This window comes from Rana temporaria, chromosome 8, assembly GCF_905171775.1.
Source record: "Rana temporaria chromosome 8, aRanTem1.1, whole genome shotgun sequence".
In the NCBI taxonomy this organism is placed as follows: domain Eukaryota; kingdom Metazoa; phylum Chordata; class Amphibia; order Anura; family Ranidae; genus Rana; species Rana temporaria.
Genome location: NC_053496.1, coordinates 95,387,022 through 95,411,153, shown reverse-complemented (window position 1 = coordinate 95,411,153; position 24,132 = coordinate 95,387,022). Strand labels below are relative to the sequence as shown.

Below are 24,132 nucleotides of genomic sequence, written 5' to 3'. Positions count from 1 at the left end.
TTTTTTATTCAAAATGTTCAACTTTTAAGTGATTGAACAGTACTTGCTGGCAAATTGAAGGCTTTGGATATTTTTTTTTATATCCTTTTCCATCTTTATAAGGTTTCATTGCCTTGTTACGCAGGTCTTTTGATAGTTCTTTTCTGTTCTCCATGGCTCAGTATCCAGCCTGCTCAGTGCATTCAATGTCAAACATTCCGGGGTGTGTAAACTTTTGATAAGGGCCATTTTGGGTGATTTCTGTTATTATAATTTAAAAAAGAAGCCAGAGCACTATGTGATTTAATAAATGGCTTCATATGATCACTATCCCTAAAACCGAGCTCCACCAAAAAGTGGAAGCTCTGCTTGTCTGCCACCCCCCCCCCTGCTGCCACATTTGGCACCACTTCGGTAGCCCCCCCCCCCCAATCACGGGTGCAGCGTGATTCGTGGATGCACAGTAGGAAACAGCAAGGCTTCACTGCTGGCTTCCCTTAGCCAAGATGAAGGTGCCAGCACTGGAGAGCCGATTCAAGTATCGGCTCTGGAACTCCTCCTAAATAAGTGTGTGTGTGTGTGTGTGTGTGTGTGTTTTTTTTTTTTTTGGCATGATCAGTCCTAAAGAAAATGATAAATGGTTTTCAATATTTTTTTTTTTTTTTTACAAATTGAATACCGGTATCTGAAAAGTGTGGCGTGCATTTGTATTCAGCCCCCTTTACTTTGTTACTCCTAACTAAATTCTAGTGAAAATGATTGCCCTCAGAGGTTACCCAATTAGCAAATAGAGTCCACCTGTTTGTAATTTAATCTCAGCTGTTCTGTAAAGCCCTCAGAAGTTTGTTGGAGAACCTTGGTGAACAAATCGCATCATGAAGACCAAGGAACGCACCAGACAGGTCAGGGATAAGGGGTGCAGGGGGAAGGTTTGGGACTTTGTGTGGAGCATGATGATCCGCCTGGCCAGCCCCTGCCCTCATTTGCCTGTGCTCAGACTTTGTCCAAGTATGAGCGGGGGATCTGTTTCTGTACTATTCTCTCTATATAATACCCAATCTAATATTTACCTTAATACTTAATCTACATCGCATCTTCTCCTGAAGAGTGGCAACGTAGCCAGGAAACGCCTCGGGCTATTGGATGCCTCTCATACTACTTTTATACATTATCTATACTATAATATGCTCTTTTGGACTCCACCAATCTTTATTATGTTGTTACTGTGGAGACGCGCAACAATGAGTCTGGTGTTTTTTTTTTATGTTTTTACTATTGTGATTATATTATGCTGCTATGCCATTATGTTGCTTTGTACTATGTTATGGAATTAAAGCTTCCTTGTTTTACTATATTATATTGTATGTATTCTGGTATTATGCAAGATATATGGATTACCCACCACACATCACCATTAGTATTATTATGTTGTGTTGCCTTCCCGGCTGCATGCTTCACACAAAGTCCCAAACCTTTTTTCTCATATATCCAAATGTTGGAGATGGAGGTACATTTTAATGTCCTCCCAAACCCTTTCTTCTCTATTTTTCAAGGTCGGGGATAAAGTTGTGGAGAAGTTTAAAGCAGGGTTAGGCTATAATAATAAAATATCCCAAGCTTTAAACATCTCACGGAGCTCTATTCAATCCATCATCTGAAAATGGAAAGAATATGACACAACTGCAAACCTACCAAGACATGGCCGTCCACCTAAACTGACAGGCCGGGCAAGGAGGGCATTAATCAGAGAAGCAGCCAAGAGGCCCATGGTAAAGCTGGAGGAGCTGCAGAGATCCACAACTTAGGTGGGGGAATCTGTCCACAGGACAATTATAAGGCTCCATGCACACTGAAGCTGATAAAAGCTATAAAAAAACGCCAGTAGCTTTTCAGGGAGCCTTTCAACGGTTTTTTAGCATTTTTGCAATAGCTTTAATCAGCGTTTTTCAGTGTAGCTTTTTTCCCAAGGCGTCTTCCAGGACAGCCCTTGAGAGATGGAGCTCCTCCCTGGACAGGAAACACATCACCCCCAGCTCTTTAAAAGGCGGTCCCTCAGGCATCTGTTCAGTTTTATGTGTTTCCTCAGAACGGAGGAGACATGTCACTGAGGAACCGTCTTTTTCAGAGAGGGATGGATCCGGGAGAGTGTCCATCTCTAAAGGGCGGGGGAAGACAGCTGGGCTGGTTGTTCCCTCACCTGGTAATCCTCTCCGTTTTTTGGGCCACGGGTTCCCTCCGCATGTGCTTGGAGTTCCCCGTTCTTCCTTCCCTCCGGTGCCCGGCGAGGGAGTGGGCAGTGATGGCGTGCATGGGCGGCGGCGTCTGGCGGCGGGAGAATCTTCCTTACGGTGGACGCCGTGACCCGGAAGTCGCTGGGCGTAACCTCCAGGCCGGAATGCGCGTCATCACTGTGCGCCGGAAGCTCAGGTTCCGGTTTCTGGCGCGGGGTTTGAAGAAGGCCGAGTCGGCGCTTTCAAAAGGCAGCAAGCGTGGGCTGTACTCTGCCTATTCACCGAGCAGCATGGACGCTGCACACGCTCCAGGGGAGTCTGGCGCCGGCTCTTCACAGGTAGGCTGGCTGTGCCAGAACCTTATGCCTGTGTTTTTCACCTGTATAGGGGAGCTAGATAGGTTGTATTCCTATGTATAGCTCAGTGGGCACCTTAGAACAGGGGAGGAGGGGGCACGTGTTATGTACTTACTAAGGTCCCTCTCTCTCTCTCTCTCTCTCTCTCTCTTTTCATGTCAGAAAGAATCAAAGGATACTAAAACCCCTTCTAGAGACAAAAAGAAATGTGCCACATGTAATGCAAGGCTTGCTTCTGGCTATACCAAAAGTTTATGTGGTCCCTGTATTACTACTGTTGTGAATAGCGAAGAGGATTCCCCGCTCAACAAATTTCTGGGTTCTTTTAAGGATGAAATGCAAGCAACTTTTCAGTCTTTTAGAAAATTAATTGCTGACACACAGATTGCAGGTTCAGCTGCTAAACAGCAGGAGGTGCCCACCTCTCCAGTTCTGGTAGCATCAGGAACAGGTGATCCTGTAGAGAATGAGGAGATTTCCCTTGAGAATTCTGAGGCAGATTCTTCCCAGGGAGATTCTGGGCAAGAAAATGTTCAGGATGACTCCCACACCCCTACTAGATTCAAACTCTCCCAGGAGGAGGTAGATGAACTAATTGGGGCTATTCATGAGACATTGGAGTTGAAGGAGGAAAAAGCTTCGCTTTCACGTCATGATAAAATGTATCAGGGGTTAAGCAGGAAAAAACAGAAGGTTTTTCCAGTACACAAAATAGTTTCAGACTTGGTCCTGAAAGAATGGGAGGAACCTGACAAAAGGCCCTTCTTTTCAGGTGGTTTAAAAAGGAGATTCCCTTTTGATGAGGACCCTGCTGCGGTCTGGAATCAATCTCCAAAACTTGATGCCCCACTAGCAAAGGTTTCTAAACACTCAGATCTCGTGTTCGAGGACATGGGACATTTAGCGGATCCCATGGATAAAAGAGGGGATGTTATCCTCAAGAGATCCTGGGACACGGCCATGGCTAACCTTAAGCCAGCATTAGCAACCACGTGTGTAGCACGTAATTTGGAGTTTTGGCTCAAACAATTGCAGGAACACCTGACAGCAGGTACGTCTAGAGAAGAGCTGTTAAAATCCTTTCCCATGCTGTTTAAAGCTGTGGGCTTTATTGCCGATGCCTCGGCAGAATCAGTAAAGCTTTCAGCCAGGGCAGCTTCTCTATCAGTGGCTGCGAGGAGAACTCTTTGGCTCAAAACCTGGCCGGGAGACACTGCCTCTAAGTTACGCCTTTGCAGCGTTCCTTTTTCAGGAAATTTTTTGTTTGGCACTCCGCTAGATGAAGCGTTAGAACGCACTGCGGATAAAAAGAAGACTTTTCCTGACAAGAAAAAGTCAGGTTTCAAGAAGTTTTTTCGTCCCTTTAAAGGACAAAAGAAAAATCAGGAAAAAGGGAATTCAAATAGACCCTGGGCGACGCAAGGGGGGAAAAAGAAAACCAATGTGCTCTTTAACCCTCCTGACAAAAATCCCAAAACCCAGTGATATCAGGATCCAAGTGGGAGGAAGATTGGGGGACTTCCTTCCACAATGGAAAAAACTGACCTCCAACAATTTTGTCAGAGGAGTCATAGAAAGGGGTTATGCTCTGGAATTCGATCAAACACCACCAAAAAGGTTCTTGATTACACAACTGGCAAAAAATCAGACAAAAGCCCAGGCATTACAACATCTCATTGGAGAGCTTGTAGATCAGAAGGTCATAATACCAGTTCCCAAACAAGAGGAGGGTCAGGGTTTTTACTCGCACGTCTTTTTAGTGCGGAAGCCGTCAGGCAAGTACCGCCTGATCTTCAACCTGAAACCTTTGAACACGGCCATTCGATACAAAAAGTTCCGGATGGAATCGATCTATTCTGTGAAAAATCTGCTTCAGAAAGATTGTTTCATGGCAAAAATAGATTTGAAGGATGCCTACCTTCATATTCCTATCAGGAAAAGCTCCCAAAAGTTCCTCCGCATAGCCATTCAAGTGAGAGAAAAAATTTATCATTTTCAGAGTCAAGCTCTTCCCTTTGGCCTCTCCTCGTCCCCGAGGATTTTTACAAAGATTCTTGCGGAGACACTGGCCCCCCTAAGACTCCAGGGCATAACAGTCGTCCCATATTTAGACGACTTACTGTTCTTAGCACCGACGAGGCAAAAACTGCTGGCAGACCTAGTGGTCACCCAGCAGTGGTTGACTCAGTTAGGTTGGATCATCAACCAGGAGAAATCAAACCTCATTCCCTCTCAGGAGATCCTGTTTTTGGGCTATATAATAAATTCAACAGAACAGAAGACCTTTCTTCCTCAAGAAAAAATCGATCACATAACTCAACGAGTAGCGCAAATACAGACAAATCTCCCTGTAACCATAAGGGAGATAATGTCGGTTCTAGGCCTCATGACAGCCTCCATACCAGCAGTGAAATGGGCCAGGTTTCACCAAAGACCGCTCCAGTCATTCCTTTTACAGAATCTTTTAGGAAAGGACTTGGAGGACAAAGTGTTTCTTGCAGAAAAAACAAAACAAGCACTTTGGTGGTGGAGAAACCAAAACAACCTGAAAGGAGGTCTGTTGTGGAACCCCTCGGTTGTGCTCATACTGACGACGGACGCCAGCAACCAAGGCTGGGGAGCCCATCTAGGGGATCAATGGGCACAAGGCCTTTGGAGTCACCTAGAAAAGAAGCGCTCATCAAATTACAGAGAGTTAAAAGCTGTAGCAAAAGGCATGGCAGCATTTCAAGACCAACTAAAACATCAGCATGTGCAAATCAGGTCGGACAACGTCACGTCTGTGGCGTATCTGAACAAGCAGGGGGGAACCAGGAACCCCAGCCTGATGAATATAGCCAAGGAAATGTTTGTTTGGGCAGAAGGGAATCTGGAGTCCCTATCGGCCGTCCATCTCAAAGGTACGCAGAACGGTCTAGCAGATTTTTTGAGCAGACAGTCGATCTCTCAAGAGGAGTGGTCTCTAGATCCGACAGTGTTTGCAGACATAGTTACCAAGTGGGGTCTTCCGGAAATCGACCTTTTCGCAAACAGGAAAAATGCCAAACTACCAAATTTCTTCTCTCTGAATCCAAGAGATCAGCCACTAGCAGTCGATGCCTTACAGAACAGTTGGACATTCAACCTGACCTATGCTTTCCCTCCACTTCATCTTTTGCCGAGAGTCCTCTCCAAATTCAAGATGGAGAAGACTTCCCTCATTTTAATAGCCCCCTTTTGGCCGAAAAGGGCCTGGTTTTCACTTCTACTATCCTTAGTAGATCGGCCACCCTGGATGTTGCCGTGCAGTCCGGATCTGCTGTCTCAAGGTCCGGTCCAGCACCCCAACCCAACCTTTTTGAATCTGGCGGCTTGGTATCTGAAATAGACATCCTGAAGTCTAAGGGTCTATCAGACAGGGTGATCAAAACTCTGTTACAGAGTCGCAAGCCAAATACCAGAGCAATTTATCAGAAACACTGGAAAAAATTTAATCTCTGGCTGAAAGAGAATAGGAAGAGAGAATACGATTCTCCAACAATTTTAGAATTCTTACAAGAAGGCATCGACAAGAAATTGGCTTTAAGCACTATTAAAGTTCAAATTGCGGCCTTATCAGTTTACGTTCAACGCTCACTGCAGCAAGATCCACTCATTAACAGATTTTGTAAGGCGGTTGCTAAACAACGACCGGCCCCATGCCGAAAAGTACCGACATGGGATCTTTCCATTATGTTGAAAGCAGTTATTAGAGAGCCTTTTGAGCTGATATCAGAGGCTTCTCTAAGGTTAATTACTTTAAAGACAGTCTTCTTAATTGCAATGACTACAGCTCGCAGGGTCAGCGAACTCCAGGCTCTATCAATCAGAGAACCTTACATGCAGGTATTGGAGGATCGGGTCATTCTGAGAACGGACCAATCTTTTGTTCCAAAGGTCGCTTCTTCTTTTCACAAGAGTCAGGACATTATTTTACCCTCTTTTTGCAATAAACCTGCAAACAGCAAAGAAGAACAGCTGCATCGACTGGACGTCCGAAGATGCCTTCTTGCCTATCTAGATGCAACTAAGGAGTTTAGAACATCAGAGGCCCTGTTTGTTCTTTTTTCCGGAAATCGAAAAGGAAAACAAGCTTCAAAAGGGACAATATCCAGGTGGATCAAAATGGCCATCTTGGAAGGGTACAAAACTCTGCACCTGGACCCTCCGCAAGGCTTGAAGGCACATTCTACAAGGGCGTTAGCCACGTCCTGGGCAGAAAAAGCCGGCGCTACCCCTGAGCAGATATGTAAGGCCGCCACGTGGTCAAGCATGTCAACATTCATTCGACACTATCGTTTGGATGTCTTGAGTAATCAAGATCAGGCCTTTGGGAGAAAAGTCCTCCAAGCAGTAGTCCCTCCCTAAACTGGTGAGTGCTTGCTCATCCTCTCAAGGGCTGTCCTGGAAGACGCCTTGGGAAAAACAGAGTTAGTCTTACCGGAAACTCTGTTTCCAGGAGTCTTCCAGGACAGCACGTTCCCACCCTATGCTTTGAGGTAGGTATATATATATATATATATATATATATATATATATATATATATATATATATATATATATATATATATATATATATATATATATATGCATGCATGAATAATGTAAATGGTATATATGTTATTAACTGTATTTCAGCTCCGTCCTTCGGTTCTTGGATTAAAACTGAACAGATGCCTGAGGGACCGCCTTTTAAAGAGCTGGGGGTGATGTGTTTCCTGTCCAGGGAGGAGCTCCATCTCTCAAGGGCTGTCCTGGAAGACTCCTGGAAACAGAGTTTCCGGTAAGACTAACTCTGTTTTTCTTTATTTTTTTTTTTACTTTTTTTTTTTTTTTCAATGGATACATTTTTGAGCGTTTTTCTGCGTTTTGCGGTGTTTATGCGGTTTTTTTCCCGCTGAAAAACGGCACTTTGAACGCAAATTTCGGGCGTTCAGAAAAAAAGCCAATAAACTCCAAAGTTCATTAACACTAAACGCCCAGGTGTGCATGGGCACATAGACTAACATAGAGTTCAGTTTATGGGCTTTAAAAATAAAAAAGTCAAAACGCCAATAAACTGCAGTTTATCAGCTTCAGTGTGCATGGAGCCTTAGTTGTGCACTCCACAAATCTGACCTTTATGGAAGAATGCCAAGAAGAAAGCCATTGTTAACAGAAAGCCATAAGAAATACTGTTTTCAGTTTGAGAAAAGCCATGTGGCAAACATGTGGAAGTAGTTGCTCTGGTCAGATGGACCAAAATTTTACTTTTTGGCCTAAAAGCAAAATGCTATGAGTGGCAGAAAACTAACACTGCACATCACCTTGGACACATAATCCTCACCGTGAAACATGGTGGTGGTAGCATCATGTTGTGGGGTTGCTTTTCTTCAGTAGGGACAGGGAAGCTCGTCAGAGTTGATGGGGAAGAAGGCTGGAGCCAAATACAAGGCAATCTTAGAAGAAAACCTGTTATGCCACATACACACGACCGTTTTTCATGACGAGAAAAATGCCATTTTTTTAATTGGTCATTAAAAACGATCGTGTGTAGGGGCTCTAGAGCATTTTTCTCGACTAGAAAATGACCATTAAAAATTTAGAACCTGCTCTATTTTTTTCTCGTAGTTTTTCGCGTCGTGAAAAACGGTCGCGTGTAGACTTTAACTACGGGGGAAAAAACGTGCATGCTCAGAAGTTATGAGAAGGGAAATTTGCATAATCGACCCAAAGTGTGGCGCTATTCGAATGGAACTTCCCCTTTATGCGTGTTGTACGTCACCGCGCTTTGCTCGAGCATTTTTCACGACCGTGTGTATGCAAGGCAAACTTTTTTTTTTCATGACATGAAAAACAGTTGTGTGTCTACGCGGCATTAGAGTCTGCAAAAGACTTGACTGGGGCAGAGGTTCACCTTCCAGCAGGACAACCACCCTAAACATGCAGCCAGAGCTATAATGGAATGGTTTAGATCAAAGCATATTCGTGTGAATTCAGAACTAAATCCAATTGAGAATCTGTGGCAAGACTTGAAAATTGCTGTTCACAGACTCTCTCCATCCAATCTGACAGAACTTAAGCTATTTTGCAAAGATGAATGGGCAAAAATGTAATTCTCTAGATGTGCAAAGCTGGTAGAGACATCCCAAAAAGACTTAAAGCTGTAATCGCTGCATAAGGTAGTTCTACAAAGTATTGACTGTGGGGGGGGGGGGGGGGGGGGGGGGGGGGGGGGGGGGCGTTTGGCTGAATACAAATGCACACCACACTTTTCAGATATTCACGTGTGTAAAAATAAATAAAAATAAAACTTGGAAAACCATTTATTTTCCTTCCACTTCACAAATATGTGCCACTTTGTGCTTGTCTATCACATCAAATACATGTACGGTTTTGGTTGTCGCATGCAAAAATGTGGAAAATTTCAAGGGGTATGAATACATTTTCAATGCTTTTTTTTGATCAAGGGTACTGATTTTTGATTATACTGTTCTGCATTAAGACCCCTTATACACTGAAGCGTTTTTACAGCGTTTCGGCGTTAAAAATAGCGCTCTTAAAACACTCCTAAAACGCTCTACATGCATCTCAATGGACCCTTTCACACTTGAGTCCTGCAAGCAGCATCTTTAGGGCAGCTTTTGGGCACTGAAGAAAACCGCTCCAAAAACACCCCTCTCCATTTGAAATTAATTGAAAAGCACTGTAAAAACGCCTTACCCTTTCACACTGAGGCACTGCAAAAACGCCCTAAAACATTAGGGTCTTAGCGGTGCTTTACCAGCACATTGGGATTGCAGATGAGGCTTCGCTGTAATAACGCTTGAATAACGCCCCAGTGTGAAAGGGGCCTAAGACTTGTAAAATTACTAAAAGGACAACTTTAAAGGTAGACTGCGCTACAGACCAGGCCTGCTTATTAAAGCGGAGTTCCGGCCACAATTTCACTTTTTAAATATAAATACCCCTGTAATACACAAGCTTAATGTATTCTAGTAAAGTTAGTCTGTAAACTAAGGTTCGTTTTGTTAGGTTGTTACAGCATTTAGACACTTTATAAAATAGAAATTGACTGGGGCCATCTTAAGTGTGGGCATCATGAAGCCAGATTGTATGACTTCCTGGATTTCAGCCTTTCAAGTCTCGCACATGCTCAGTGCTGCACAAGCAGTGTCAGATCAGGTTTCGGCACCTGTGCTGTCCAAGTCACATGATTCTTTGAGACTGGGGAGTGCACAGACTCCTGGAAAGTTACACCCACTACATTCCCAGGAGTCTGTGCGGTGTAGGTTAGGAAGCATTAAGCACCTAGGTGCAGGAAGAGGGAAGATTAACTATTCTGCCTAGCAACAACACTTTGAAGGCATCTAAAAAAAAAAAAAAAAAAAAAAAATTCGTAAAGGACTAATGACATTTTTTTTAAACTACTGATGTAATGTTATATTTATGGGTGGAACTCCACTTTAAGTTGCCTCCCAAAGTCGTGCTGAAAGTCGTGTTGCCCCGGCTCTTAGGATGACTCGCACTGAACTTGTAAAAGGGGGGGGGGGGAAATGTAGAGCAGTATGTGATTTTATCATGTTCTTTCCTGGAACAGAGATACTTTACCTATGTAGGTTTGACATGCAGGACAGTAAGGAACAATAAAACCTGAACTATGCCCTAGTTAAAGGCTAAAAACAAATGGTGCTCTCTACTTTGTATAGAATACCGATAAGACCTGCATAGATGAGGCATGCGGTCATCAGATTTAACCCTTTTGGCAGGGAAAAAATCTATTTTATGTGTATTTGTGTACAGATTCCGCTCTGGCAGTGTTTCCTTGTGTCTGAGGTCTTCTGTGTTCTTTTTAAAATGAGTTGACCTTCCATTTTTTTTTTTCCTGCACATTTTGCACAATATTCATTTTGTGAATTGGTGCCATGAACTGAGCTGGACGTTCAAGATGAGGCCATACTAGGCAATTTATAAGGGCAAACTCTTGAGCCTTGCCGATCAGGTTGTTCCATTCTTCTTTTAATACAAAGAAAAAATAAAATGTTGCTAGCTGTAGACATGTCAGACTGCCCTTGGGTTCCTTTTTATAAATGACCTACCGGTACAAGAATCTTCAGTATTCACTCGGTTTCACAGTTGCCTCATTAGTGAAAAGTTCTGGAAAGAGAGAGGAAAACAAGTGGCAAACTTTGGATTATTATTATTGGTAGTATTGTGTGTGTGTGTGTGATTATTTATATATATATATATATATATATATATATATATATATATATATATATATATATATATATATATATATATATATATATATATATGGCTGTGCAAATTAACTTTTAATTAATCGATTAATCTTTAATTTTTTTGATCGATTACAATTCTTTTGATTGGTACTCGCCTCTCCGCCAACTTCTGGGCCTTCAGGGAGTTCCGTCGGAGATCCAGTAATGTCACGGACACCGGCGGGGCTTGCCGTGTCCATCTGAAGGGCTCCTTTGCTGTGCCTTCATATCTGCATGCAGGCGGGACCTCAGTATCTGCCACATGCAGAGGCTGTTACACTTCCCTCTATCACTTCCCTCTATCAACCTGGGATTCTACAGCCATCCACTGGGAGTTGTGATAGTTCCCTTCATGGGACATCTACATGCCGACGGACTGATGTTAACCTCTCCTCATCTGGATTCAGCAGTGGTATCGTTGTACACATTTTTATACCAGTATCATACTTGGCTACATGTTTTTATGACTGCTTTTGGTACAGTTTGGTATTACTCGCACCATTTTTACAGTTTATGTAGCTACATCGATTTTATCTCCAGTGAAATATTTATTTGGTTGCCTACTTGAAGACTATAAACGTTTTAATGCTATTCCCATCGAGTGCTGACTTTGTGTGTTTTTTGTATCCTGCTATCCATTTTTCCAGTGGTTGGTAGCTGCACTGGGAATCCGCCTGCAAGGAGATCAGCTAAAAGTAGTTGGATCTGTATGTGCGTTATAATTAATCGAAATTAGTCGATTAATCGATTTAAAAAAAAAAAAAACTATTAATCGAACAGAAAAATTTTGATCAGTAACAGCCCTAATAAAATAAAAAAAATAAAAAATATATATATATATATAAATTTTAGTGGGGCAAAAAAGTATTTAGTCAGCCACCAATTGTGCAAGTTCTCCCACTTAAAGATGAGTGAGGCCTGTTATTGTCATAGGTATACCTCAACTATGAGAGACAAAGGTGTCCGTTTATGAAGCAGTGAAGAGCGGTGATCCCAAGGATCACCACTGATCACAGCCCATAAACAGTTTATGAAACGGAGATAATCGGGGGAGAAGTGTTAGAATTTGTTCTCCCGCCGATTTATCTCTTCACGCAGTGAAGTCTCATAGACTGACACAAACGGCCAGTTTATGAAGCTGTGATCTGAGCTCTTCACTGGCGATCTGTGTCAGAATTCACACTCCCCGATTCACCATCTCAGAGGTGGTGAAGAGGGAATCCCGGGGTTCTGAGGAGGAAGATTTTTAACTTTCTACCTTGTTCAGACCCCCCAACACTGTAACCATGTCCCCCTGTAATATATATATATATATATATATATATATATATATAATGTAGGGGGACTCGTTATTTTAATTACATTGACCACGCGGTCTGTCAGTGTAATGAGCGGTGATAATTTATCACTGCTCAATAAACTGACATCTCGAATTTCTGGTACTGTAATCTCGTAGAGTCTCACGAGATTCCAGTATCAGGGACCGTTCTCCAGTGTTGGAAGCGTTGGAAGATCACGTCACTCCTCCGAGGGTGAAGCGATCTTCTCCGCTTGATAAACTGGCACACAGAGGAGAAAAATCTTCACTGTGATAGCCGGAGAACGAAGCAGTGAATAGAATTCACTGCTTCATAAACGGACACCAAAATGTGGAAACAAATCCAGACAATCACATTGTCTGATTTGGAAAGAATCAGAGCTTTTTTTTCTCAAAAAATAGGTGCAGGAACTCAACCACGACCCCATTCAAATTTCACAAACAGTAGAAGGGTCTTAAAGGGGCATTAAATACCAGGATTGCATTACAAACAGAGTGTAGAGTTCAGGGGGTTACACACAGACTTCTGTGTTTACAAGTGATTGTGGTGAGCAGGCGCCAAAGGGTCTGAGCCAGAGGTGGTGGAACTGAGTTCCCCCAAGTTCCCCCTGAAAAAAAGCCCTGGAAAGAATTTATTTGAAAATTATGGTGGGAAAATTAAGTATTTGGTCAATAGCAAAAGTTCATCTCAATACTTTGTCATTGCCAACAAAGGATATATAACAGAGGTCAAACGTTTTCTGTAAGTCTTCACAAGGTTGTCACACACTGTTGCTGGTATGTTGGCCCATTCCTCCATGCAGATCTCCCCTAGAGCAGTGATGTTTTGAGGCTGTCGCTGGGCAACACAGACTTTCACCTCCCTCCAAAGCTTTTCTATGGGGTTGAGATCTGGAGACTGGCTAGGCCACTCCAGGACCTTGAAATGCATCTTACGAAGCCATTCCTTCGTTGACCGGGTGGTGTGTTTGGGATCATTGTCATGCTGAAAGACCCAGCCATGTTTCATCTTCAATGCCCTTGCTGATGGGAGGAGGTTTGCACTCAAAATCTCACGATCCATGGCCCCATTCATTCTTGCATGTACACGGATCAGTCGTCCTGTTTCCTTTGCAGAGAAACAGCCCCAAAGCATGATGTTGCCAACCCCATGCTTCACAGTAGGTATGGTGTTCTTTGGTTGCAACTGGGCATTCTCTCTCCTCCAAACACGACGAGTTGTGTTTCTACCAAAGAGTTCCACTTTGGTTTCATCTGACCATATGACATTCTCCCAATCCTCTTCTGGATCATCCAAATGCTCTCTAGCAAACCTCAGACGGGCCCGGACATGTACTGGCTTAAGCAGGGGGACACTTCTGGCACTGTAGGATCTGAGTCCCTGGCGGCGTAGTGTGTTACTGATGGTAGCCTTTGTTACGTTGATCCCAGCTCTCTGCAGGTCACTCACTAGGTCCCCCTGTGTGGTTCTGGGATTTTTGCTCACCGTTCTTGTGATGATTTTGACCCCACGGGGTGAGATCTTGCGTGGAGCCCCAGATCAAGGGAGATTATCAGTGGTCTTGTATGTCTTCCATTTTCTAATTATTATTCCTCCCACAGTTGATTTCTCCACACCAGGCTGCTTGCCTATTGCAGATTCAGTCTTCCCTGCCTGGTGCAGGTCTACAATTTTGTTTCTGGTGTCCTCCGACAGCTCTTTGGTCTTCACCATAGTGGAGTTTGGAGTGTGACTGGTTGAGGTTGTGGACAGGTATATTTTATACCGATAACAAGTTCATACAGGTGCCATTAATACAGGTAATGAGTGGAGGACAGAGGAGCCTCTTAAAGAAGAAGCTACAGGTCTGTGAGAGCCAGAAATCTTGCTTGTTTGTAGAGGAGACCAAATACTTATTTTCCACCATAATTTGCAAATAAATTCTTTCCAAATCAGGCAATGTGATTGTCTGTCTGGATTTGTTTCCACATTTTGTCTCTCATAGTTGAAGTATACCTATGATGACAATTACAGGCCTCTCTTATATGTTTTAAGTGGGAGAACTTGCACAATTGGTGGCTGACTAAATACTTGTTTGCCCCACTGTGTGTGTAATAATAAAAAAAATAAAAAATAATATATATATATATATATATATATATATATATATATATATATATATATATATATATATATATAATATATACACACACAATTTACGTGTGTGTGTATGTGTAAAAAAAAAAAAAAATTATATTCTTTTGGGACTGCGACATTATGGTGGACACTTTTGATACATTTTTAGGACATTGGCATTTATACAGCGATCGGTGCTGTAAAAATGTCACTGGCAGGGAAGGGGTTAACATTAGGGGGAAGTCAACGGATTAACTGTGTTCCCTGTGTGTGTTCTAAATGGGGGATGGGACAGGCAGACTGACTGACTATAGGAGATTATTTCTCTTTTTTTTTTTTTCTTTTCACGGGCATCATCACCCCCGCCTGCTATCCCGCTTAAAGGAACCGACTGTTTGCGGGATCCTGCCGCAGTGTGACGACGGCTGGTCAGCAAGCGGTTAAGGGCCAGTTCACACCATAGAAGCACAGTCCCGTTTTTTTACAGTGGTAAAGTGCAGGAAAAATGAAGCATATGCTACTAGTGTGTTTGTTTTTGTTTTTTTTTCTTTGGAACTGCAAGCACTGGTGTGAACTATGCCATTAAAAACCATATAACCTACTTTCCATGCGTTTTTTTTTTTTTTTTTTTTTACAAATTGGCAGCAATTCCTGACAATGGCACTGTCCTAATTAGGACAGTGCCATGCCACATCTGCAGCTCTGCACCAATTTAAAAAAGTAGTTTCTGTACTACTTTTTGCGATTTCGGGCTGCACAGATGTCGCTGAAATTGCAGCCGAAATCGGGACTGACATTTGGGGGTGAAATCGTGCGAGTTCAGCTGAATTTGCACGGCTTCATTCCACAGCTCAGTGTGAACCTGGGCTGAGGCTCGGTTCACACTGTCGCGACTTGGGATCCAACTTGAGACCCCAAGTCATGTGACATGAAATTTCATGTTGGTCAATAAGAGCTTTCTTAATTGGCACTACTGAAGTTACTCAGGCTTTAGGAAAGGTTCCTCCTGTATTACTTCTATCCTTTATGCCCATAGACTTTAATGGAAGTCGAATCCTCTATTGATGTGATTTGGCTCTGACATTACTGGAAGATTACTCAGGCATTCCCTGAAAGTCGCATTAAGTTGTACTCAATTCGCACTGTAAGTCATACGACTTTCAGGTCGCAGTAGTGTGACCCAAGCCTTAAAGGGTAAGTTCACCTTTACAGAAAAATCTAAGGTGAACTTGCACCAGAACCCCTCCCCAGTTCCCCTGTTCACACTAGTTGTTGGGCAATTCCAGTGCATCTTGTATGAACAGGCCCTTTAATGTAGAGCTAAACTCCCCAGTATATTCGCCTCCACCTTCCCTGTTGCAGCGATGCAGCGATTGAATCCTATGCCAGCCACTGTCCTCTTTTTCCCTGAGTGCTGTGGGTTTTTTTTTTGGCCTCTTGATTGGGTGGCGGAGGATGGCGTCCTCCCACACACGTCTATGGAGGTCAGTCCTTCATATTGTACATTCAGTAGATAACTAAACAGGCAGGTAAGTTTGTATTATTGCAGAAGGGACACAGCATACCACCTCTGCAATAAGACGCAAGGTGCCCGGTTTACAACACTTTTATGTTTAGTTTTAATTGTTTTAATAATTCCTATTTTGTTTATACCGATTCCAGTAATGACATTTAGCAGTAAAAGCAGTTTGTACTTAATAGGCAGTATACTGATACGAGTCTTTATTTCTGGATGACCTTTACCATGGCTAAGGCTTCTTTCCCACTGGGATGCCTGGCTATTGGCGCTAAAGTGTGCTTGTTTTAGCAGTGCTTTTTCGGCCACTAGCGGGGGGGGGGGGGTTGTTAAGTCCTGATTTGCGCCGCATTCAAATGGCTTTTTATGCGCTCTGGAATCTATGTCCATTCATCGTAATGGGCAGGGCGATTTAGGAGCGCTAAATACAGCGCTCCCAACCCACCCCAAAGATGCAGCTTGCAAGACTTTTTGTAACCTCCTGCAAGCATACCACCCCGGTGTGAAAAGACACACTGCAATGAATGGGTGGCACTTAGCAGAGGCTATTTCTAATGCTATTAAAACGCCTGAAAGCTGCCTTGGTGGAAAAGTAGCTCAAGAGTCGGTTCACACTGGGGCAACCTGGGATCCGACTTGAAGTTGTCCCAAGTAGTGTGGTTGAGAAAATCAATTAAAGTGAATGGAGCCGTCTTAATACACACTACTAAAGTCGCTCCGACTTCAGAAAAGGTTCCTGTACTACTTCAATCTGACTTGTAGGCAACTTGTACCCATTGATTTCAATGGAAGTTGCCTCAGAAGTCAGATCACTGTCTTAACTGAAGCAACAATACAGGAAGATAACATACATTTCTCAGGCAAACCCCCCTCCCTCCCCCAGAGCTGATTGTTTGGCCACTGGAAAGCCTCCTGTCCTGGAGGCGACTTGAAGTTGCCTTGTACTGTCCTGGAGGCAACTTGAAGTTGCCTTGTAAGTTACCTGATGATTCATACTCAAGTTGTGTCCAAGTTGCCTCCCAAAGTCGTGCTAGAAGTCCTGTTGCCCCAGTGTGAACCGACTCTTAATGTACACTACTGAAGTCGCTCCGACTTCAGAAAAGGTTCCTGTACTGCTTCAATCCGACTTCTAGGCAACTTGTAGGCAACTTGTACCCATTGATTTCAATGGAAGTCGCCTCAGAAGTCGGATCACTGTCTTAACTGAAGCAACAATACAGGAAGAGAACGTACATTTCTCAGCAAACCCCTCCCACAGAGCTGATTGGTGTTTGATTGGCCACTGAAAAAGCCTCCTGTCCTGGAGGCGACTTGAAGTTGCCTTGTACTGTCCTGGAGGCAACTTGAAGTTGCCTTGTAAGTTGACTGATGATTCATACTCAAGTCGTGTCCTAGTTGCCTCCCAAAGTCGTGCTAGAAGTCGCATTGCCCCTGTGTGAATGGGCTCCAAGTTTTGTCTGAGAAGCATCAAATAGACCCCTTTCACACTGAGGCATTTTACAGATAAAGTGCCTGAAAACTGCCTCCCATTCATTGCAATAAGTGCTTTCACACAGGCGGTGCGCTTGCGGGACATTAGAAAAAAGCCCTGCAAGCAACATCTTTGGGGTGGTATAAATGGCGCTCCCTAAACACCCCTGCCCATGGAAATTAATGAATGGGCAGCGCTTTCATAGCACTTTTGGTCACGTGATCTTAATAAAACTACACCGCTAAAGCACTGCAAAAACTGTCACTTTAGCGCTGTTTTAGCAGCGCTTCAGTGTGAAAGGGGTCTTACTAGAAAGGGATCCATTGGGGAATATTTTTTTCTAAAACTGGTGCACACGACTCTTTGGGACATTATAAGCTCTGGGTCACTGTTGTCATTCCAAGATTTGGCTGTCAAGTATGGATTTCCGGGGCAAATGTTATTTAGATATTATCAGCTGAGGCACGCGGCTAGGGCACAATTCCCACAGGCAGTCACTCTAAGGGCTGACCTCATTGAGGAGACGCTGGCTCAGGAATCTCTTAAGAAAACGTTATCCACACTTTTATATGGCCCTTCTAGAGGTGGATTCTCCTAAGATGAGCGCCCTCTGGGACAGGTGGCACTCTGATATCCCTGGTCTTGATAGAGAGGATTGGGAGGAATGCTTTGAGGATGGGGCTAAGATACTGATCTCGTCTAGGGATAAACTAATACATACACACCAAGTTTATGCATCGTGTCTATTACACACCCCAGAGACTGCATCGAATATACCCTGATGGGTCCCCAGGATGCCCTAGGTGTCATTCCCCGGAGGGCACGTTTCTTCATATGTTCTGGACCTGCCCATTGTTGGTGACGTACTGGGGGAAGGTGTTTGAATGCATCAATATGCGTCTCATGCTGTCTATCCCAGTGTCGCCTGAGTTGGCACTGCTTGGGATTCATGATGATGACCAGCGTCCTCGTTATACAAAGCTGCTTGTCTCTATGCTACTTTTTTATGCCAAAAAGATACTCAAAAAATGGTCCTCTCCCCTGCCTCCCACTGTTAGGCCTGGGACTCCTCTGTGAATGCACTGTTACCAATGTATAAGCTGACTTATATTAATAGGGGTTGCCCCCGAAAATTCTGGCTCCCCTGGACACAACAGTTCTAATGTATGTCTTACCTGATGTGTGTGCTTTCTTAGCATGTGTTGTGCCGGTCTGAGGGGTGGCTGGGAGGGCATGATGTTATGGTTGTTAATGGACTGGGGTGAGCGCTGAATCCCTGTTAGTTTATGTGACAATTTATGTATTGTTTCTGTCTGAGCTGTATACACATGTTACTTGTATTTTGATTTCTTCTCAATAAAGACCAACCTCTTTGTTAAAACTGGTGCACACAGAATCTAGTGCAACTGTGCATAGTAACCAATCAGTTTCCAGGTTTCAGCTCCTGTTCACATCGGGGCGATTTAAAAATGTAAAATTGCATGCCAAATCGCAGCCTATAGCCAGCAACCAAAAGTAGTTCCTGCACAGATTTCTTTCAAATCGTCCCTGAACTCGCACTGGAAAGCGGGTTTGAACTTGTGCGAGTTCAGATGAACGCACAAAATTTCAAATCTGCTTCCAATGTGATTGTGGGCTTAAACCCTTTTCACACTCGGGCGCTCTGCAGGCGCTATAACGCTAAAAATTGCGGCGCTTTACTACAGATGCACCCACCGCCCCAGTGTGAAAGAGGCCTTATTGTCAAAGCTTAATTGAGCAAGCTGAAGTTAGAAGTTGATTGGTTACTCTGCACAGCTGCACCAGATTCTGTGTTTAATCACCGCTATTGCAACCAAGTATATCAACTGTTGTATAATTCACAGATCAAAATATTTTTATACTATAGCACAGACCATTTGTTTTGGATGATGCTTTAGTTATTTAGTATTTCATGCTACTAAAAAAATCTGTTGGCTGTGGGAAATCTTTGAACAAGTATTCCCCTAGCTGTACCTCCCTGTGTAATAAAGCATGGGTGAGGCTGATGCAATATTCTGGAACGTGAGGCTCCACACTGCCAAAACTAAGTTCATTATCTTAAACTCAGATCAGGTCAACAGAGGTGGACCTAGCTCTAACACAAACAAAATGCGTATAAAACATGTCATTTTATTCTTTAAGTAGCGCTGCCCTTAAGGCAGCCATACACGGTTCGAATTTCGAAAGAATTTTCTTTCGAAAATCGTATCAAAGAATTTTCGTACAAATTTTGCACCGTTAGTGGGCTGCAGGCAGCAACAGCAGATTTTCGTGCGGCAAACAAATTTGAGAAATCCGACATGTTGGAAATTTTTTGAAAAACAAACGATTTTCTGATCAATGATGGGAGAATCGTGCGAGAAATGTAATAGAAAAAAAATGCGCATGTGCAAGAAAATAATATTCTCAGAGAAACGAATATTCCCGGCAACATAAAGGCTTGGTCGGCCGAATTTCGAAAATCAGTGGTGGCATCATTGGATCACAAAAAACAAACTTTCTGATTTTGTAAAGAAAATTTGTTCGAAATTCGACCGTGTATGGCCTGCTTTAGACTCTGATTTAGGTAGGCTCTCCCCACTTGATTTTGATACTACAATGCAAATGGGATGTATGCCCAGATAGGAGAGAGCTATGTTTATAGGGAAAAAACTGTCATCTCTTATAAGGCTTTTATATCATTGCTATAGCTAGTTTCCCTTCGGGTATACGATTTCTTGCAGTAGCTTATATCCGCCAATCAGATTTCAGTTTACTAAAGGCATATCTGTGAAATTGATGGGTTGTTTATTTGCCAATTTAATGCTTTGTGAAATAAGCCTTATAGAATTTCACTGTCCCTCAACACATAAGCTTGCAATCAGAGCGGTATGGGCCAGTATCCCTATGGGATTGTCTTGCATATCAGGTCACCTGTGCAGAATAAATAGGGCAGTTCAGAGTATTAAAGGCTCCCAAGCATTCAGTTCCCCTTGCCCTGCAAAAGGTAAATACTCTGTCTAGTGGACTATGAAAAGCAGTTATACTTGCTCAATACTCCTCCCTTATGCTATAAAGTTGTGCTCATAGGTTTACATACCCAGGCAGAATTTGATTTCTTGCCCATTTTTCAGAGAATATAAATGACACAAATTTTATTTCACTCACTGTAAGAGTCGGTTCACACTGGGGCGACTTGCGATCCGACTTCATGTCGCCTCAAGTCGTCCCAAGTCGCGCTGTAGAGAAAAACAATGGAAGTGAATGGGAGCGGTGTTAATACACATGACTCAAGGCGATCCGACTTCAGAAAAGGTTCCTGTACTACTTCAATCCGACTTGTAGGCGATTTGTACCCATTGATTTCAATGGAAGTCGCCTCAGAAGTCGGATCACTGTCTTAAAGGAACACTAAAGGTTTGTTTTTTATTAGATCAATTGATTGCTATAAGCAAGAGCATTTAAATATCACTTACCTCGTTTTTACTTTTGACCTCTAAAATACAGTAATCCAAGTTTGAAAATGCCATTTCCTGTCTCTCCTCTTCTTGCTTTCCACCAGCATCTGAGCCGTTTTGCATGGTGGAAAGCAGAATGTGCTCACCCCCCTCCCTATGACTACAGCCCTGCGTGAAGATGCTCTCTTATCCCTCACAGGCATGGAGGCTAAGCCTAATGGGAACTGTATATAATTTGTGTGTGAAAGATCAATGAGTTTTTGGACTCCTGACAGACCCTTGCATCTTTCATCCAGTGTTGCACTGATGTTTCTGGATTCTGAGTCATAGGGAAAGCAAAAGAATTGTCACAGGATCTACGAGAAAAGGTAGTTGAACTGTAAAAACGGGAAAGGGATATAAAAAGATATATCTAAGGAACTGAGAATGCCAATCGGCAGTGTTCAAACTCTAATCAAAAAGTGGAAAATGAGGGGTTCTGTTGAAACCAAACCACGGTCAGGTAGACCAACTAAAATTTCAGTCACAACTGCCAAGAGAATTGTTCGAGATGCAAAGAAAACCCACAAATAACTTCAGGCGAAATATAGGACTCTGAAAACATGTGGTGCGGCTGTTTCAAGATGCACAATAAGGAGGCACTTGAAGAAAGATGGTCTGCATGGTCAAGTCGCCAGAAGAAAACCATTACTATGTAAATGCCACAAAGTATCCTGCTTACAATACGTCAAACAGCACAGAGGCAAGCCTCAAACCTTCTGGCACAGTCATTTGGAGTGATGAGTCTAAAATTTGAGCTTTTTGGCCGCAAGCATAAACACTACATTTGGAGAGGAATCAACAAGGTCTATGATGAAAGGTACACCATTCCTACTGTGAAACATGGAGGTGGATTGCTGATGTTTTGGGGATGTGAGCCACAAAGGCGCAGCAAATTTGATCAAAATTGATGGCAGGATGAATGCAGTATGTTATCAAATACTGGAGGAACATTTGCATTCATCAGCCAGGAAGCTGCACATGGGACATACTTGAACATTCCAATGTGACAATGATCCAAAACGCAAGGCCATGTCGACCTGTCATTGGGTACAACAGAATAAAGTGAATGCTCTGGAATGGCCATCTTGGTCTCCTGACCTCCATATCATTGACCCACTCTGGGGAGATCTCAAACATACAGTTCATGCATGCCAGCCCAAGAATTTCCAGGAATTGGAGGCTTTTTGCCAAGAGGAATGTGCAGCTTTACCATCTGAGAAGAGCCTCATCCACAAATGCCACAAAAGGCTTCAAGCCGTCATTGATGTTAAAGGGGAAAATACATGATATTAAGAATTGGGGTATGTAAACTTTTTTTTGATCAGGGTCATTTGGGTAGTTTCTGTTGCCATTATGATTTTAAACACAGTTGATGTTTGGCTGAAGCCATTTATTATCGAGTGAAAAAAGTTTGTGTTATCTTTCATATTCTCTGAAAAATGGACAAGAAATCATAAATTCTGCCAGGGTATGTTAAAGTTACGAGGATCTGACTTGGAGGCAACAAGTCTGATAGAAGTCACCTTAAAGTAATACAGGAAACTTTTTCTAAAGTTGGAGTGACTTCCGTAGTGCTAATTAAGACGGCTCTCATTCACGAACATGGGATTTCACATGTCATGTGCCTTGGAGTTTGACAAGTCAGATCCCAAGTCATGGCAGTGTGAACTGAGCCCTAAAGACCATGCATCCCACTGTTGGTAAGTGCCTAATGTGTACATTTCGAAACTGATATTCAGTTAGAAATACAGGATTAGGAGAATGAACCAATCTGGACAAACTCTGAAAAACTAAAAAGCCCTCTCTTGCAGTGGAGCTGCCCCTGCACTGTATGGGGTTTCTCCTATATTCCAAGGCAGGGGTGTCAAACTCAATCTTATGTCATGTTGCATCAGTAGCAAGGGCTGGGTGTATCTGGAGTGCGCTGAGTTACAGGGTTAAGGGTGTGAGCTGAGTACAGCGTGCCATCCCAGCACCCCCACCACCAGCCAAAGCCCTCTCCTACCTGACCTGGCTCTAGTACCTAAATGCGCAGGCAGTTCTAGTACCCCCCAGAGCCAGAAAAGCAGCGCAGAGGAGCTTGCAGGAGTGGAGGATTGGTAAGTAACGCTGCTTTTCATGTTCCACCTAGACATGAATGAGCTGTTAAAGCTTGCAAGGCCACTGATTATGGGGAAAAAACAAAGCCGAAATTGGGGACCCGCAGTCGGCAAAATATTAATTGTAAATGCTGCTATGTTCCACTAAAGCAGTGGTTCTCAACCTGGGGGTCGGGACCCCCTCGAGTCAAATGATGATTTTTCAGGGGTCACCAAACTCTGGGCTGTTCCTGTAGCCCACGCTGCTCTCCCAGCCTTTTTGCAGCCACTCAGCTGGGCGGTTTTTGGAGCCCGCGGCCGCCCACTCAGCCTTTTTTTCAGTTCACGGCATGGCTGGGGGGACAGAGACTAGAGGTCAGCTGAATGGTGAGGAATGTGAAGTCGGGAGGTTCTGGAGGAGACCTTATCTCCTGATTTTGACATAGGTGTCACTGCTACGAGACACCACACAGTCGGAGACACAGTGAGTAACACTGCCTGTGATTAGAGTTGCCATTACAAGTCCCCTCTACAGTTCTCAGATCAGCAGATGACCTTGATCAAGAGCACCTAAATTGGCTGATCAGAACTCCCCCAGCACTGCCACTCATCCCAACTCCTCGCCAGCACTGCCACTCATCCCATTCCCCCAAAAGGAGAAAGGAGAAAAATCGAGAATACATGGAAAAGAGGGGGAGGAACAAAGCAAAAGGGAGAGACCGAATACGAGAAAGCACAAGAGAGAAGGCTAGAGAGAGGGATGGGGGGAAAAAAACAAGAAATTGACATAGAGAGAGATACAAGGAAAAGGAGAACAGAGTGGTACATCCCAAAATGTACCATAAGACGTTTTAATATTGTACGAGTGGAAGGGACTCAAAGCTAAATGTCTGGGTTAGGGGTAAAAATGACTTGTCTTGCCTTGGGTACCCTGATGACCCACACTACAAAAAATTTACTGTTAGGGGGCCCCACAGCTTGGGAAATTTTATCAAGGGGTCACGGCTCTAGAAAGGTTGAACCACTGCACTAAAGAAAATTTGGGTAGCTATGATTTAAAGGATAAGTTCACCTTTTGTAACTTTGTAAGACCCGTAATCCCAGCTGTAAAATGTTGCTGTTGAAACACTACCCCCCCCCCCCGTGTTGTGACAGCAGGTTTGGGATCCTCTCCCTGCACCCGCTGTCACAATTTAAAAAAATGCAGCTGTGTGTTTGACAAATATATACACACACGCGCATGCTTTCTGTTCAGTTAAAACATTGACTGACATCTTCTCATACTCTA

General features: G+C 43.4%; 1 protein-coding gene across 1 annotated transcript in view; it reads left to right on the top strand.

The window, feature by feature from the left end:
* Positions 1–24,132, top strand: part of PPA1 (inorganic pyrophosphatase 1) — a 122,641-nt gene that overhangs the window by 5,526 nt on the left and 92,983 nt on the right. The gene's annotated exons all lie outside the window — the stretch shown is intronic.